This window comes from Orbicella franksi, chromosome 8 (assembly GCF_964199315.1).
Source record: "Orbicella franksi chromosome 8, jaOrbFran1.1, whole genome shotgun sequence".
Lineage (NCBI taxonomy): Eukaryota > Metazoa > Cnidaria > Anthozoa > Scleractinia > Merulinidae > Orbicella > Orbicella franksi.
The window spans coordinates 27,241,838-27,255,885 of NC_138152.1; the positions used below are offsets into that span (position 1 = coordinate 27,241,838).

The 14,048-nt window shown below is 39.3% G+C and overlaps 1 pseudogene across 1 annotated transcript; it reads right to left on the reverse strand.

The window, feature by feature from the left end:
- Positions 1 to 686: 686 nt before the first annotated feature.
- Positions 687 to 2,484, reverse strand: LOC145494062 (uncharacterized; annotated as a pseudogene). Its single transcript, XR_014050230.1, has 2 exons — positions 2,433 to 2,484; positions 687 to 1,431 (listed from the first exon to the last, which is right to left on the reverse strand). The product of XR_014050230.1 is annotated as an uncharacterized LOC145494062 (transcript).
- Positions 2,485 to 14,048: the final 11,564 nt, after the last annotated feature.

A 14,048-nucleotide genomic window follows, 5' to 3' on the forward strand; every position in this document is an offset into this window, starting at 1 on the left:
GTTTTCCTAGAAGGCGGTTTAATCATATGTAGATTCCTCTCGAAAAGTTTGTAGAAGCACTCTTTTAGACAACTCTCGGCACACAGCACATAGAACCCAGAATATCAGTGGCGTTGATCGCTCCTATTGGACACAAACATTCAATTGACGTCTTTATATTCTTCGTCTTCGCGATCGAGATAAGTAAAAGTAAAAGTATACAAGCGTTTTAGCTTTGTAGTGTCATTTTAAGGCAAGGCCGTAGATGTGGTCGCTGCAATACGAGGGGTAAAAGGTCTTGTGGGGAAAAAAGAGATACCATGACTGAACTCCTTTATTTTATGAGACAAATTTTGTTTTCCACGGCACGTCGAAGGCCCACCGGCATATTCAAGCTGCTAAATCGTTTGACTTCTGTTATAAGTAAATGAGTAAGGAAATACATGTCTGTACGCTTCGACTTCAAGAGTTTATTATTAATATAGTTCTTTTACAGAACATGTGATTCTCAAGATCACATCAAGTTATAATGCCAATTACACAGGACAACAAACTTATCATAATAACTTCACGGTTAAGATATCGATTTTTGTTAACCAGCTTATTCGGAATTAAATGTAAAGACTGATTGTAATCAGAAATTATAATTAAGCTAATCTGGGTATTGAATTATAATTCCCATCAGATCCTGTGCGGCGTTCATTTATTTTAAACCAAGTTACTTTTTTGTTTATTTTTTGCTAATAGTGTCACCGTGATTTCTTAAAAAAGCTTAAAGATGTGGCTTAAGGTCAATCGCATTTTAGTGGATCCAAAGATTCAATGCGTATCCCTGAGATGGCTTGGTTGTCAAGTTAGCATTATAACCAAAATCATCTTCAGTTTCCCCTTACCCAACGAAAGAAGCACCGTCCATTTCTGTTATTCCAATCCCATGATCAGCAACTAAGCAACTACTTCCTCCTCCACCAATCATCATCACTGATCCATCACCACCATAGTCACACCAGAAGCCGATGTTGTTGGCCCTTTGGATGTCTCCACTGCATTCAGCCTGTTGAAACCCGTCTGTTGACTTGTACCGACCGCCATATTGAACCGTGCAGCTTCCAGGCACTGGTCACTGGCCCAAACTTTGCCATCTGTAAAGTCGCCATAACTTGTGATTTTTGATCGGAATGTTTGTCCAGCCAAACAGGTACCTGTGGTCTGTAACAGAGGAGTGTGATTGGGGTCATCACTACGCGTGATCTTAAACTCTCTGCCGCTGACGAACCAAAATGCGGTAGAGATCATGTCAGCGTTTATCGACGGACTAGTTGTGTTTCCAAGGGCATTAATCTTGAAGCACCAGAAGCGTCCGGAGTCAAACATCCACCTTCTTATGTCACTATTTGAGAATCGGGCGATCAGAGTCCATCCTTTACCATCATCTGTCATGTGACAGTACACCTAATACGGAAGAAGTGAATTAAAGCGATGACATTGAAGGCTCTTGGTACGTGTAATTAGAGGTGACGGGCTTTTAAGGTGGCTGGCAACAGTTTCCAGCACTTTGATAGGTCATTTCAACCACTCTTTGTCGATTGATGCTACATTTATAGTATCAACAAACTGCCCAGTCATTGGTGAACATTTTGTTACTACTTTTATGACACAATAGGTTACCATGGCAACACCTAGCAACAGTTACACCTACTAAAAACAAAAATGCATTTGTGGAAGAAAAATTTTATCGTTTTCTGTCACGTTAGACAACAAAGAGAAAGTCGGCCAATTTAGTCCTAAATGTTTTAACACCATTACTCACGTCTCGATAAAACTACAACTCGGTTGGTCAACATGGTGGTTATTTCAAAAATTTTAGCTTCCTTGCTCATGTTATCTAAACTCATAAGCAATAAGAAAGGAAGTTAAAATTTATTTAAACATTCAAAAAAGGCTGCTTGTGGTGGTGCTGTTTGGAAGGTGGGAAAAGGGAGGGGAGGGGAAGGGAAGGAGGTGAGGGTAGGGTAGGGTAGGGTAGGGTAGGGTAGGGTAGAGTTCAACAGACGGCTTACTTTACTTTTAAGGTCAGCACACACGAGGGGGATAGTCCCTGCGACTAGTGCCTGCAGCAAGTCGCGGGGACAAGACTAATGGTGTGAACTGGCCATTTTTGCTTCAAAATCTAGTCGCAGGGACCAAAGTTTGATCCCTGCGACTAGTCCCACGAATTCAAACCAGTTTGAATTTGTGGGAACAAGTCCCTGCGACTTGTTCCTCAGAACGCCTCGTGTGAACTGTTCGTGAGAGAAGTCCTGCGAGCAGTCCCTTCGTGTAAACTCTTCAGGGGACTAGTTGCAGGGACTGGTCCCCTCGTGTGTTCCGACCTTTAGGCTGCTACAACAATAAGCGGCACGCAGCGTTATGATATTATTACAAGGAAGTAATGATTTTTTAATCTTGCTTACCTTTAATGACAAGCTTCCAATTGTTAACAGATATTCTCCGTTTTGTAACATCCGGTTGACTTTCATTTGGGCCCCGTCACACGAGGAGGCATCTGAAAGAGGAACAAATTAAAGATGTTACATGGTTGTCAAAACTTAATTCAATACTTTGGCAAATAGCCAAAGCGTTCTTATACGTAATGTGTTTCATTTGTTGACAATTATGTCTTACTCCAAGTTATCTTTAGCACTGAGATATATTTGCAATTGGCATCACTGTTGTACTTTTCCAAGGTTTGTTGCGGGAACTTTGTCCCTCTGCCGCCATCTTCGACAAGGTTCGAATTACCTTGAGCCTTAGCTCTTTCTCAAAGCGAACCTTGGTGTCTATCCTTTCATACGAAAATGAGACTTCATTCACATGCAAAATTAAACTCATTTTCATATGAAAGTTGTTAACCAGGTCTCGCTTTGATAGAGAGGTTTGGGGTAACTCGAAAATGGACTACTGTACCATCGAAGATATGACGACCATGCATTTGGGTCAGCGGAAATCCGTCACCAAACCTACGTGTAGATCGTTAAAGGAAATGATTCAGCCCAGTCGATACCATTGACAGCATCTCCCTGTTGCCTTCGTATGAGCTTTTACATTTCTCACCGATTTTAATGTCACATTTTGCTCCAGCCCACGGTACCTGGCACAAACATGAAAATGTTTGTTTCATCTCGTCAGCTACACAAACGCCACCATTATGACAGCCGGTTATGAGACATCCCTACAATTCAAAATAGCAGGCGAGGAGAATATCAAAAGCAATAGAACATCTGTAGCCGTATACGCAGTAATCCACTACACACTGTGTTTTACCACATTTCCAAGCAACGAGAAGAGAGTTAAAAATATGACGCGCAGCGGAAAATTTTTTACGATTCCCGAGATAAATACACTGTCTTGAATGTTTAATATCTTTTTTTTTTAATCGAAGCCTTAATGGGGTTTAAGAGGAGAAAATGTAACGAAAATATGGTAAAAAAAATCTATGCCAAATAAAACCAGAAATCCAGAAACAGCCAAGGACATCATTCTATTGCTTTAAACTTAATAAATAGACTTGGAGGACTGCAGTTGATCCAGAAACACAAAATCCAATTTAACCGAAGCACCCTTGCGGCTTGTAAAAAACCTTGACAAAGCTGGAAAAGGCCATCGGTGAAAAAATCCTCCAAACTTACCAGGCCGTTACGTTGCAGATGAAAATGGAGTGATACAAAAGAAAAATTCATTAGTATGCTTTTTCACTTTCTTGCTTAAAACATCAAGAATCGACAACGGTGCTGGCACATTAGTAAGAAGCTATAATTCCTCAGGTAGTATTTTAGGTTATGTCGTCGAGCATTAGTACACTGAGGGAGTATTTTATTTGTTTAGGACTGCTAGAATTAGAATAAGCTATAGTTTATACGGGCAGAACCGTATTTTACATTACGCAGGTGAAGTCCCGGGTTTCAACAAGCGCACATTTAAACTCTCGCAGTACTTAAGCGCGCATTTGTGAGAGGCACTTTAAAAACAAAGATTAACATACTCTTTACTAGAGGAGGTTGGCAACTGAAATGACTCAATGAATGATCAAATTTTTTATTACACTTTTTACGCGAAGCTTTTTCAAGCAAAGAATGACATATTTACAGAGCTCTTGACGAATAGGCAACGCTTTTAGAAATAACTGTCAAATTTAACTGAGCTCTTCACAGTAAACTTTTTATCCTAAGCACGTAGCGACCACTAATTATAATGGACAAAAGTAATGATAGAGAGCTTGAAGCAAACCATAAATTCACCGATCTCGTCTGGATTACACTCTTTTTTTTTTTAAATAAGAATATGGTTTTTCCGGCCCACGCTCAAAGTTCTTATATAACTATTTTTTTCTGGCGATGTTAGCTTTAAAATCTTCTTGTGAATGTTCTTAGATATTTTTTTTTTAAGAAATTCTCATGATTTTGATGGTGTTGAAGTAATTTTGGAGCCAGGCTGCAGCCAATAAAGCCCCATATGACACACGCAACTTTTTGCAGAAATGTTATTAGCGTCGAGCATAAGGCTAGTGCCGAGTTTGTTGTTTTTTGGCTAGTTTTGCCGTTTTGAGAAAGGAAGAATCTTATGCGCTTTAGTAAAAACATGTTATTATATTATGAATTTTTTTAAAAAAATTTTTAACATGCAAAATTATATTCTTTTCAGAGCCTTAGCCTCCGGTTTCTCTCAAAATAATCTTAAAATTTCGCAAATTTTAGCCTCGGTATTCTTGTTAGCAATATATCAAACACGAAAGACCGAGTTTGACTACATTTGCAAACACCGAGAAGTGAGTTGAAAATTCGACGCGCAGCGGAGTATTTTTGACGAGCTTCGAGGTGTTTAGAAGTGTGGTCAAACACTGTCATGAGTGTTTGATATATCTTCTCAATCGAAACGAAAACTAGGGAGAAGTCTTTTTCAATTAAGATCAGATATCCAGACACCGTCACGGTCATGATTTCCTTTGTTTAAACTTGATGATTTATTAATGAGTTTGCGAAGATATATTCTTATAAAGAAAGAGGAGTGCGAACTTTCTTAATACAACTGGATCAAAGAAAATGTCACTCCGTCTTGTTCACGAAACTCAGAGTTTTCATCGAGGACTCCGTGCCTGTTCAGTTCGCACGTTCCTCTGCCGTTCTTCTCGGATAACAAGTTAAAGTTTGTGGAAGTACACCAGGGATTTCTCAGACAAGAATAACTGCACGATATTGAACTAGGTGACTCAAACTGCTCAACGACGTGGCCTTCAAGCCGCTGATTCTCGTGCGTCGTGAAATACGCCGAGCGAGGCCATGTAAGGTCTTCTGCGACCGCGAGATAACAAAAATTTATCATTCTTTGAAAAAGGAGAAACGCTAGAAGCCTATGGCCATGCATTGCTTGGTAAGTCGTCTTTAAAGGGAAGTTGTTCCAAAAACTTCACATTTATAAATGTAATTGTGTTTCTATGGCTACCACCGTCGTGTAGTGTAATAAGAAGACCTGATTGGTTGATTTCTAGATCTGTTAGAGTTCAGGCTGCTAATAAGTTGTCGGTTTGACAGTTACGTTGTCTGTTTGCTTTTTCTGCTGATTTGAAGCAACTTTGCAGCGAAACAATTTCTTAACCCAGGGAACGATAACTCACCAAAATCGCTTCAAATAAGCTGGAAAAGCGAACAGACAACAAGCAATGTACTGTGGAGGTAGCAGAAGGTATTTTTATGGAGTGCTTTTTAGTATTTGTATCCCTAAACACGATCATAAATATTCCCAGACAGTCTTATACTTTTACCATTGCGCAAGATGACATAGACAAGATAATATCGCTCACAGCTGGAGCTGTGGATCCCTGTGCACAGATCAACAGTAAAAGTACAGGGTATTTGTACATTTCGATTCAAAATATGAGCAATTTCTTTTACAAGCCAGATGGCAAATTGCGGTAAAATGTTAGCAACTTTATTAAAACAGATGTCGCGTAGCTGGAAGGGCTAGATAGCCATAAACGAGAGAATTTCAACATTGTTTACATTGTAACTAATTAAACATGCTGACGGTATTATATTCAAAATGAAACAAACCTCGACTGGCAAACAGCAGAGCCAGATTGAAGGGTTGGTAATATTCTCATGTAGCAATACACAATAGCCGATTCAAAACACCATACACTACACTAAAGCGTAAAGGAGGAGCCTCTAAAAGTTTACGCTAAATCTTTCAAGTGTGTCGTTCGTAATCTGTGTTAATCTTCTCCATCCTTAACCAACCTTGTTTCTTTATAGGTGATTTTTATCGCTTTGGTGTTTTTCTATCTCAGTAGACTACTAGTTTCAGGTTTCTTTCAATTTTAAGCTGATTGTGTACGTGGCCGAAATAACTCAAAATACCGTGACTGAGTTCCTTTGAGGGAAACTATCAGTATACCCCAAATGACCATGATTCGGTGACGCCGCTTTACGGTCGGATGTTTCATCCAAACCCCAGTAAAGTATATATTTTCTGAAAGCTTAAGAATTGTAAATTACGAAGGTGTATTCATTACAATAAAAAAAGGAATAATTTTGGCTCCTGTTTCTTCCTTTCGATTTTTAAAATGTAAAACTCGTAAACAACGTGAAGGAAACCCACGAGACACCGATTACGTTAAAATTGGTTTATTAATTTTACCGCTTCAAACGGCAAAAGCACCAAGAACGTAATGCTTAGAAAATGTCAAACGTCTTCCTCGTCCAGTGCAAGCAACCTTTGTCGCTAGCAGCTAACGCATCAGTCCAATTCTGATCGACTGTTTTTGAAACCTTTTCCCCCGACCTTTTTCTCCGTGGTGCTTTCTTCGAGCTTGCAAATGGCACGAACTTTTGCGTTTCTTCGAAGGTTAAATCAACAATCTACAAACGGAGAACACCCACCCCCGGAAACCTAGACCAGCACGTCGACCATACCGAACACAAACGTTTAGTTCATAGACGGCAATTGCAAGTTTACATATACTTCTCGTGACAACCCGCTAACAGCTATCAATTAGAGATAATTAACGAAAAGAAACGTTTTTCGTTTGTAACTTCGCATAGAATTAATATTTTTTTGTAGAATGTTTTTTAAAATTAAAGACCATAAAAAGATCTGTCTGAAAGAGCGGAAAACAATTTCTTTGAAAAATGGTCAATTTTGGGGTACGGTATACTGATACCTTAACAACGACTCCCAAACTAAGAAATTGTAGTCGTTACTCCCTGAGATTCCGTACGCGAGATAGCTGTTGTGCATATGTTTTAGAACCATTTTGCTTGCTATAACATAACTTAACCGCGGTATTACAGTCCTAACTTAAGCTAAGAGATAACGATCTGCATCTTAACCATAAAATAAGTCATACCTGAAATTTGGCTTTTGGGATTGGAGGCAATTCCAGGACGATGGCATCAAAATGCAGCAAATTTTAAGCGTAACGCCTGACTTTCGTGTAAAACTTGCTGTTTAGAAAGACAAGCTTGACATCAAACTTCTGCTCGTAATTTTTTTTTTTGTTTGATAGTCCTAGACACTTATATCGTGAATTGTAGCACTGAATTGTCGCAATTTCCGATACCTGTCGTAACTTCAAACACTGCTTGTAACATTTCGTAATAAAGCACCTGCACGTATTTCCAACCAACACGTTCCCTCTATTTTGAAATAATTCTGAAACCGAGGCAAACTATGATAACACAATTTTTTTAGCATGTCCTTTAAGACATTTTCACATTTTGTTTTCTAGAAGTTTTCCTCCTATATTTCCGTATTTTCAAGCCTTTTTGTATTGTGGCATTGTGCACGTTTACATTTAGTTATTGAAGTGTTGACTCTTTCAAACTGTCTTCAAAGGAGATTTGAAACAATGAGACGGCATCATGCAGAGCATTGCCATAAATAACGTAGTCGTGATGTTTTCCTGCACGTTTGAGGCTTATCTTTAGCAGTCCCTGTGTAAGTTTCTGACAGTTTTTAAACTGGTGGCTTGTAATTTCTGTTATAATCCACACAGCTTTCTGTTTGCTGAGGCCAAGCTCTTGAACAATCTCAAAAAGCTGCCGATCCTTCCCTAACCTGCTGTGCATAGCAATAACATCATTTCTTGTATTACCCACTACATCTTTTAATTCTGTTTTTGTGCCATTTCCAATCAGGTCTTCCGTTAGCCAGACTACCTTAAGAATTTGCCACTGCTCCTGAAAAGCGTAGCTTCGCATACTCTCCACAAATGTGATGCCTTCGTAGTCAGCAGATAGCACTAACGAAATAGCTTCCCATCCATATTTCTTTATAATTCCCCAGGCTGAGTTCACGTAGCGAAAAATTGATGGAAATACCACTCTCGTAGAATCGCCAGGATGTTCCTTACAAAGTAATAAAACCAAAACTGGATCAAAAGAAGGTGAAACGGACTTTCAACTGTTTGCCTAAGGTTTTCTACTTCGCTTTTTATTTCTAATACCTGACCAGATCAAATGCAGTAAGAAAATTATAATTGGCACATCTTACTTTCTCACGTGAATTCGTTCTACACTTGTGTGAAAAGTCAGTTTGTCTGCTCCTTATTACCAATTTATTTTAGTTGAGTTTCATTTCTAGGCCTCTACATCTTTGAATTCTTTTACTGAGATAAAAGAAAAGCTACAATCTGAACGTCAGAACAAGTCTGAAATCTGAAGCAGTTGTGAGACGAAATTATCGTGCCACGATCCTTGCAGTAAACTTATATTTTTTCATAAACTTAGATAGTGGTTGTTTGTAGTTCTAAACTAGCATAAAGGAAAGTGGAACAAAAGAAATGAAACGAATTTAATTAAATGCCATTGAAAGCTACTTATTATTTGGTAAGAAAATTAAAAAATAATTACCTAGTTCAATAAAAATCTGTGACTGACCTGGCGAAGTAATTTTGCAGAATTCCGAAAACTGTGCAAATATTAGTGGACCGCATGGCTTTTAAGGTTTTTTTCCAGTTGATATTTTTAGCTGTATTCTTTTTTCCCCTTTTCGTGGCTCATTGTTGCTTTCGTATAATCGGACGTATGTTCGCGGGCACACCATGCTTACAGAAAATAATCTTCAAAACCTCAATTTTGCTGTTCGGAGAAACAGAGTCGCTTAGGAAAATCGTTTGGGAAGAAACCTTCCCAAAATCGTTTGGGAAATCGTTTGGGAAGAAATCGATTGGGAAGAAACCTTCCCAAATATTTCTCTATGTTACCTCAGTTCGGAAACCTCCTTGCTCGTGAAATAAACCAACTGTTAAGACATGTCAACTTTTCAACAGCGATGAAAAAGCTACTGAATCGGGCGTTACGTCGATAAAAATTGCTCCATCTACCGTTGCGGAGTGTTTTTCTAGAAATTCAAGAGTGCCGAATACTCCAACTTGACTGCGATTAATACTGGTTGCGTTGACTTTTACCCATCTAAAGTTGATTACTTCAGATTTTCGTGGGAAAATATCTTGGTGGAACAGCTGGCTTGCTTCTTTTTTGATGCATTCATCGCAAGTTTCGTCGTAAAACAACAATATTGTCACATTGTACCTCGCCTGCGAACGATGCAAAGCCAGTAGGGAGATTAACAATGATGAAGTTTTAAGTTTGAGAAGAAGCAAGACAACCTTTGCCAAAAATAGGGCAACCCCAACCATTCCAAAGTTTTTCTCTCCTATTAAGCCACGGCGACGTGTGTTTTTAGAAAGGTTGTCTTTAAGTCTCGCCGCTCTCTGAAACTTAACACATGCTCCGGAAGAACGTCAATTAAGACGTCGAATTCTATAAATATATCGTTGCATGAATTTTTGTCTTGATTAATCAGGCCACGAGATTAGAACAGAGAAAAGACGACATACACTATCCAATGACAGGTATTGTTTATTGGTTACTTCAAAGAGTGTAGACAATAAAAAGCGCCATACATGAAGGAAATAGCACAGTTTGAAAATTTTCGTTCCGTTGCAAAAGACAATACAACTGCTAGGGGTACATGTATTTCTCATGATTATTTACCACTGGGCAGGACTTGATTAAATTTAAAGCAATGGAAACCGTTATTTTTAGTATTGATACATCTAAAACTGTATGCACGCTAATCGGTCAAATTGTAAAGTGGATAGAACTCACGCCGTCAATTTATTTTTAACGAAAAGAGTGGAGGACTAACATAGCGCCCGGGGCTGTGTTAATTCTCATATTGAATCTACGACTAAAAAGCATCATATTTGTTACACCACAAGCTGAAATGCAGTTTTCTATTAGAGGAGAAGACATCGCTTGATGTGCTTCAGTATTGTGTTGCTCAATAAAACTCACGAACACTCCTGATATTAGTTGCATGTGTTTAGGACTCGGGTCATAAATCAACTACAAAGAAAGCAGTTAAGCAACGAGTTTTGAGGTTGTGGAGAAAAGCTTAGTTGTTGTTTAGCGGCTAATTTTTATTGTGTCTCGTCAACAAATGCAAGTGAGCTTTAAAAGTTGAAGACAGCGTAATTACGAGGAGGAAAAAGCGACGCCCGCGTAAGGAACAAGCAACAAGTGCCCCTGTATGACACAGCTTGGGGCCTTGATTGAGACGCCACCTCCGGCACATAGAACCCAGAATATCAGCGATCTTGATCGCCCTTGTTGGACACATAAATTCAATTGGCATCTTAATATTCTTCGTCTTCATGATCGAGATTAGTAGCAGCAGGAGCCATAATCGGGGACGGAGACGGTAAGCGCGTGCCATTTCTAGTATTGGGGCTGTCCCCATGATATGGGACAATTTTTCTATTTTTAGAACAAATTGCGCCATCATGTGCGGCACACGCGCGTACATGCTGCGTGGATTTTTGCGGATACAGCGCGAGGAAATGGCGTCCGAAATTTCCGAAATGTTTGATGCTTTTGGCCCACAAATCAATACGTTCATGTCCATTGGAGTTTTGCTTTAGTATTTTCGTCGTAAGCTACTCCAGTTTGATTCAAGTAAGACAGTGCCGAATTTAGTTATGTCCCGCTTTATATCGCTGACCAAGTTGTGTTCTGCTTCTTTTGCAAGAGCTCCACATTACTCCACTCTAAGTTTCACATATTCTGACATATGTTGAACGAAGATTAACAGCTTTTCCATAACACAACAAAAAACCAGTTGGATATATTTGGATATAGCACCGTTTCAGGACTTCAAAGTTTCCCTCCTCTTGCCACACGCTTGCGAGGATTTCGCCAGTCTCTCTCGACCGAAAGGTAAAATAAAGTAAGTAAAAGTAAGTAAAACAAAGTAATTGCAAGTTTGAGTTTTGCCTAAATTGTAAGCAACGCTTGATACTTTATCAAGGCCCAATAAGTGACAATAAAGTTTATGTCTGTAGATGCTGCTCAGTTTTGTTTGTGTAAAAATCCAATAAATTGTCAGTTGTCGATGAATAAGAGCGCCCGCCGATGCGTGTTTTGTACAATCAGTAAAACATGACAAATTGGACTTCCCCACTTTCGTGTGAAAACGTACATCGAACTCATATAACATCTCTAGTTTTTAAATATGTTTAAGGTTGATAAATGTTTGAGAACATATTAAAAGCTTAGCTGAAAATATGTGAATACAGCAGAAATAATCAGCTTTCTTTAATCAACTCGAATAGCAACGGTACTCGAATAAAGATTTCGATTTTGTTGGTTGAGTTATCAAAACTCCTTGTTTATTTTATTTTCGCAGTGTAAAATTTCACTATGTTAAAGAAATACACATGATGTTAGTAGCCTTTTGGCGTTGGTGAAAATTGTTGCAGCATCTCAGCGCAAAAGACAACGAAAGAAATCTTTGTCAAGATTTGTTGACAATTGAAAACACCGACTCGGATTTGAAGGTGCACGCGCTGCACTATGCAAATGAGCTACTTATGTACGCGTCAGACTTTCCCTTAAAAAACTTTTGCAAACTCGCCAAACAAACAGGAGCAATACGAAACTATCAAAAACAGGGTTTGGTTATGATTAAGCATTGTTTGGGAAACTCTCAAATTAACTCGATACCAGAGTAAAGAGTTTTCTTTCATAACTTTTCTTTACAGAACAAACGCAAGAGCTTACGCGTTCAACTAACGCGAGCACATATTATTATTCATTTACATCGCGAAATTGAAGTCTTGTTTTCGACCCTGAAAAACTCACCTTTTCCATTTGTTTAGAGCATAAAGCTACATATAAGAGCCCTGGATCTAATTCCCTGCGTTATTCCCTGCCATCGCTGTGAAAAATCTGCAAGACAATCTCGCCACTCTCACCATTTGATCACGCAACTTGACAACATCCACGCGAGAGCCCCCGACATATGTGCGTGGATCCGCGCGTATAAATGACGTCAGGATGGCGCAATTTGTTCTAAAAATAGAAAAATTGTCCCATATCATAGGTGCGCGCGGATCCCAAGACTTACGGTCTCCGTCCCCGATTATGGCTCCTGGTAGCAGTGAAAGTGTACAAGCGTTTTAGCTTTTTATAGTGTCATTTTGAGGCGAGTTCGTCGTGTGGTAGGAGCCCATGGTTATGGGCTCCTGTTAAACCGCCTTCGAGGAAAACAGTAGTCAGTAATACAAAGAACATCGAAGTATGTATGGGTTATTGACCAAGCGTGAGGTCAAGATGGCTGGATATTGGCCAAGTTCTTTTTTTGCGTGTTTATGGACCGAGACTGAGTCGAGGTCCATAAACTTGCAAAAAAAGAACGAGGCCAATATCCAGCCATCTTGACCGAACAAGCTTGGTCAATAAAGGATTTATTATATGGCTTTCGGGAAAATTTTTTTTTTCCAGGAAACGGCGGGTAGTCCCGAGCGGGCAAGATAGCTCCTTATTATATGGCTAGCTCCGTGAGCGGGCAAGATGAATCAAATCCTGCGCTGTGATTGGCTACCCGAGCGGGCAAGATGGAGCTATCTTGCCCTCTCGGGACTACCCGCCGTGTCCCGCAAGAAAAATTTCCCCGAAAGCCATATAATAAATCCTTTATTGACCAAGCTTGTTCGGTCAAGATGGCCGGATGTTGGCCTCGTTCTTTTTTTGCGTGTTTTTGGACCTCGACTCCGTCTCGGTCCATAAACACGCAAAAAAAGAACTTGGCCAATATCCAGCCATCTTGACCTCACACTTGGTCAATAACCCATACATCTTGCCCGCTCGGGTAGCCAATAACAGCGCAGGATTTGATTCCGCTCACGGAGCTAGCGATATAATAAGTGAACGTCACGCTCGACACAGATGAGGAACGTACAAATGTACTTTATATACAAACCTACAGCTGGAAGGAAGAGCTGGCAGTTTAATGCTACCTACAGGTTTCAAGGATCGCTACAAAGGACCAAAACTTTCATCTTGAAGCCAGGTAAGAGATTTACGTGAATTTATCGGAGCACTTTACGAAGGCGAGTGTGTCAGTTACTCGCTGGAATATTGTCAAAATTTCCTGAACTTTAAGCGGTCGTTAGTTTTCAAAACCTAGTAAGCAGACAAATTTTATAATTGTTTTAAATTAAAGGACATTTATACTTTCTAATCATGTAGTTCAGCAGTTTCAAACAGGTGCCACATTTTTAAAAGTAGAGCTAAAAATAGAGCTATTTTCGCGTTTGGTTCAAAACTCGATTTAACGGGTAGAAAATCTTGTTTTAACCGTTGAAGGGACAATATTGAATTATAATTGCAACATGATTAAACAAACTGCTATGATATATCTGTAGTTGAAAAAAAAAATTGGGACTTTTGAGCGAATATTATGCTTTTTTAGAGCGCCGGCAATATGTGCTATTTTCCAGTTTCGGCAGGCAAGCAACTTGTGTCGAGCGGAGCGAACTTCAATCAATCCTAGAAAACTTCAATTAGAATTTTTAGTCAAATAAAATTCATTTAATGATTGACTAGGTAAGGGCTTTGAAATCCCAGCTTACAAGAAAAATCGAATTTTCGAAGTAAAATCAGTGGTCGGTTTTTACAGAGACAGCCTCTTAATTGAATTTCTTCTAGAGCATGTGTTAAGTTTCAGAGAGCGGCGAGACTTAAAGACAA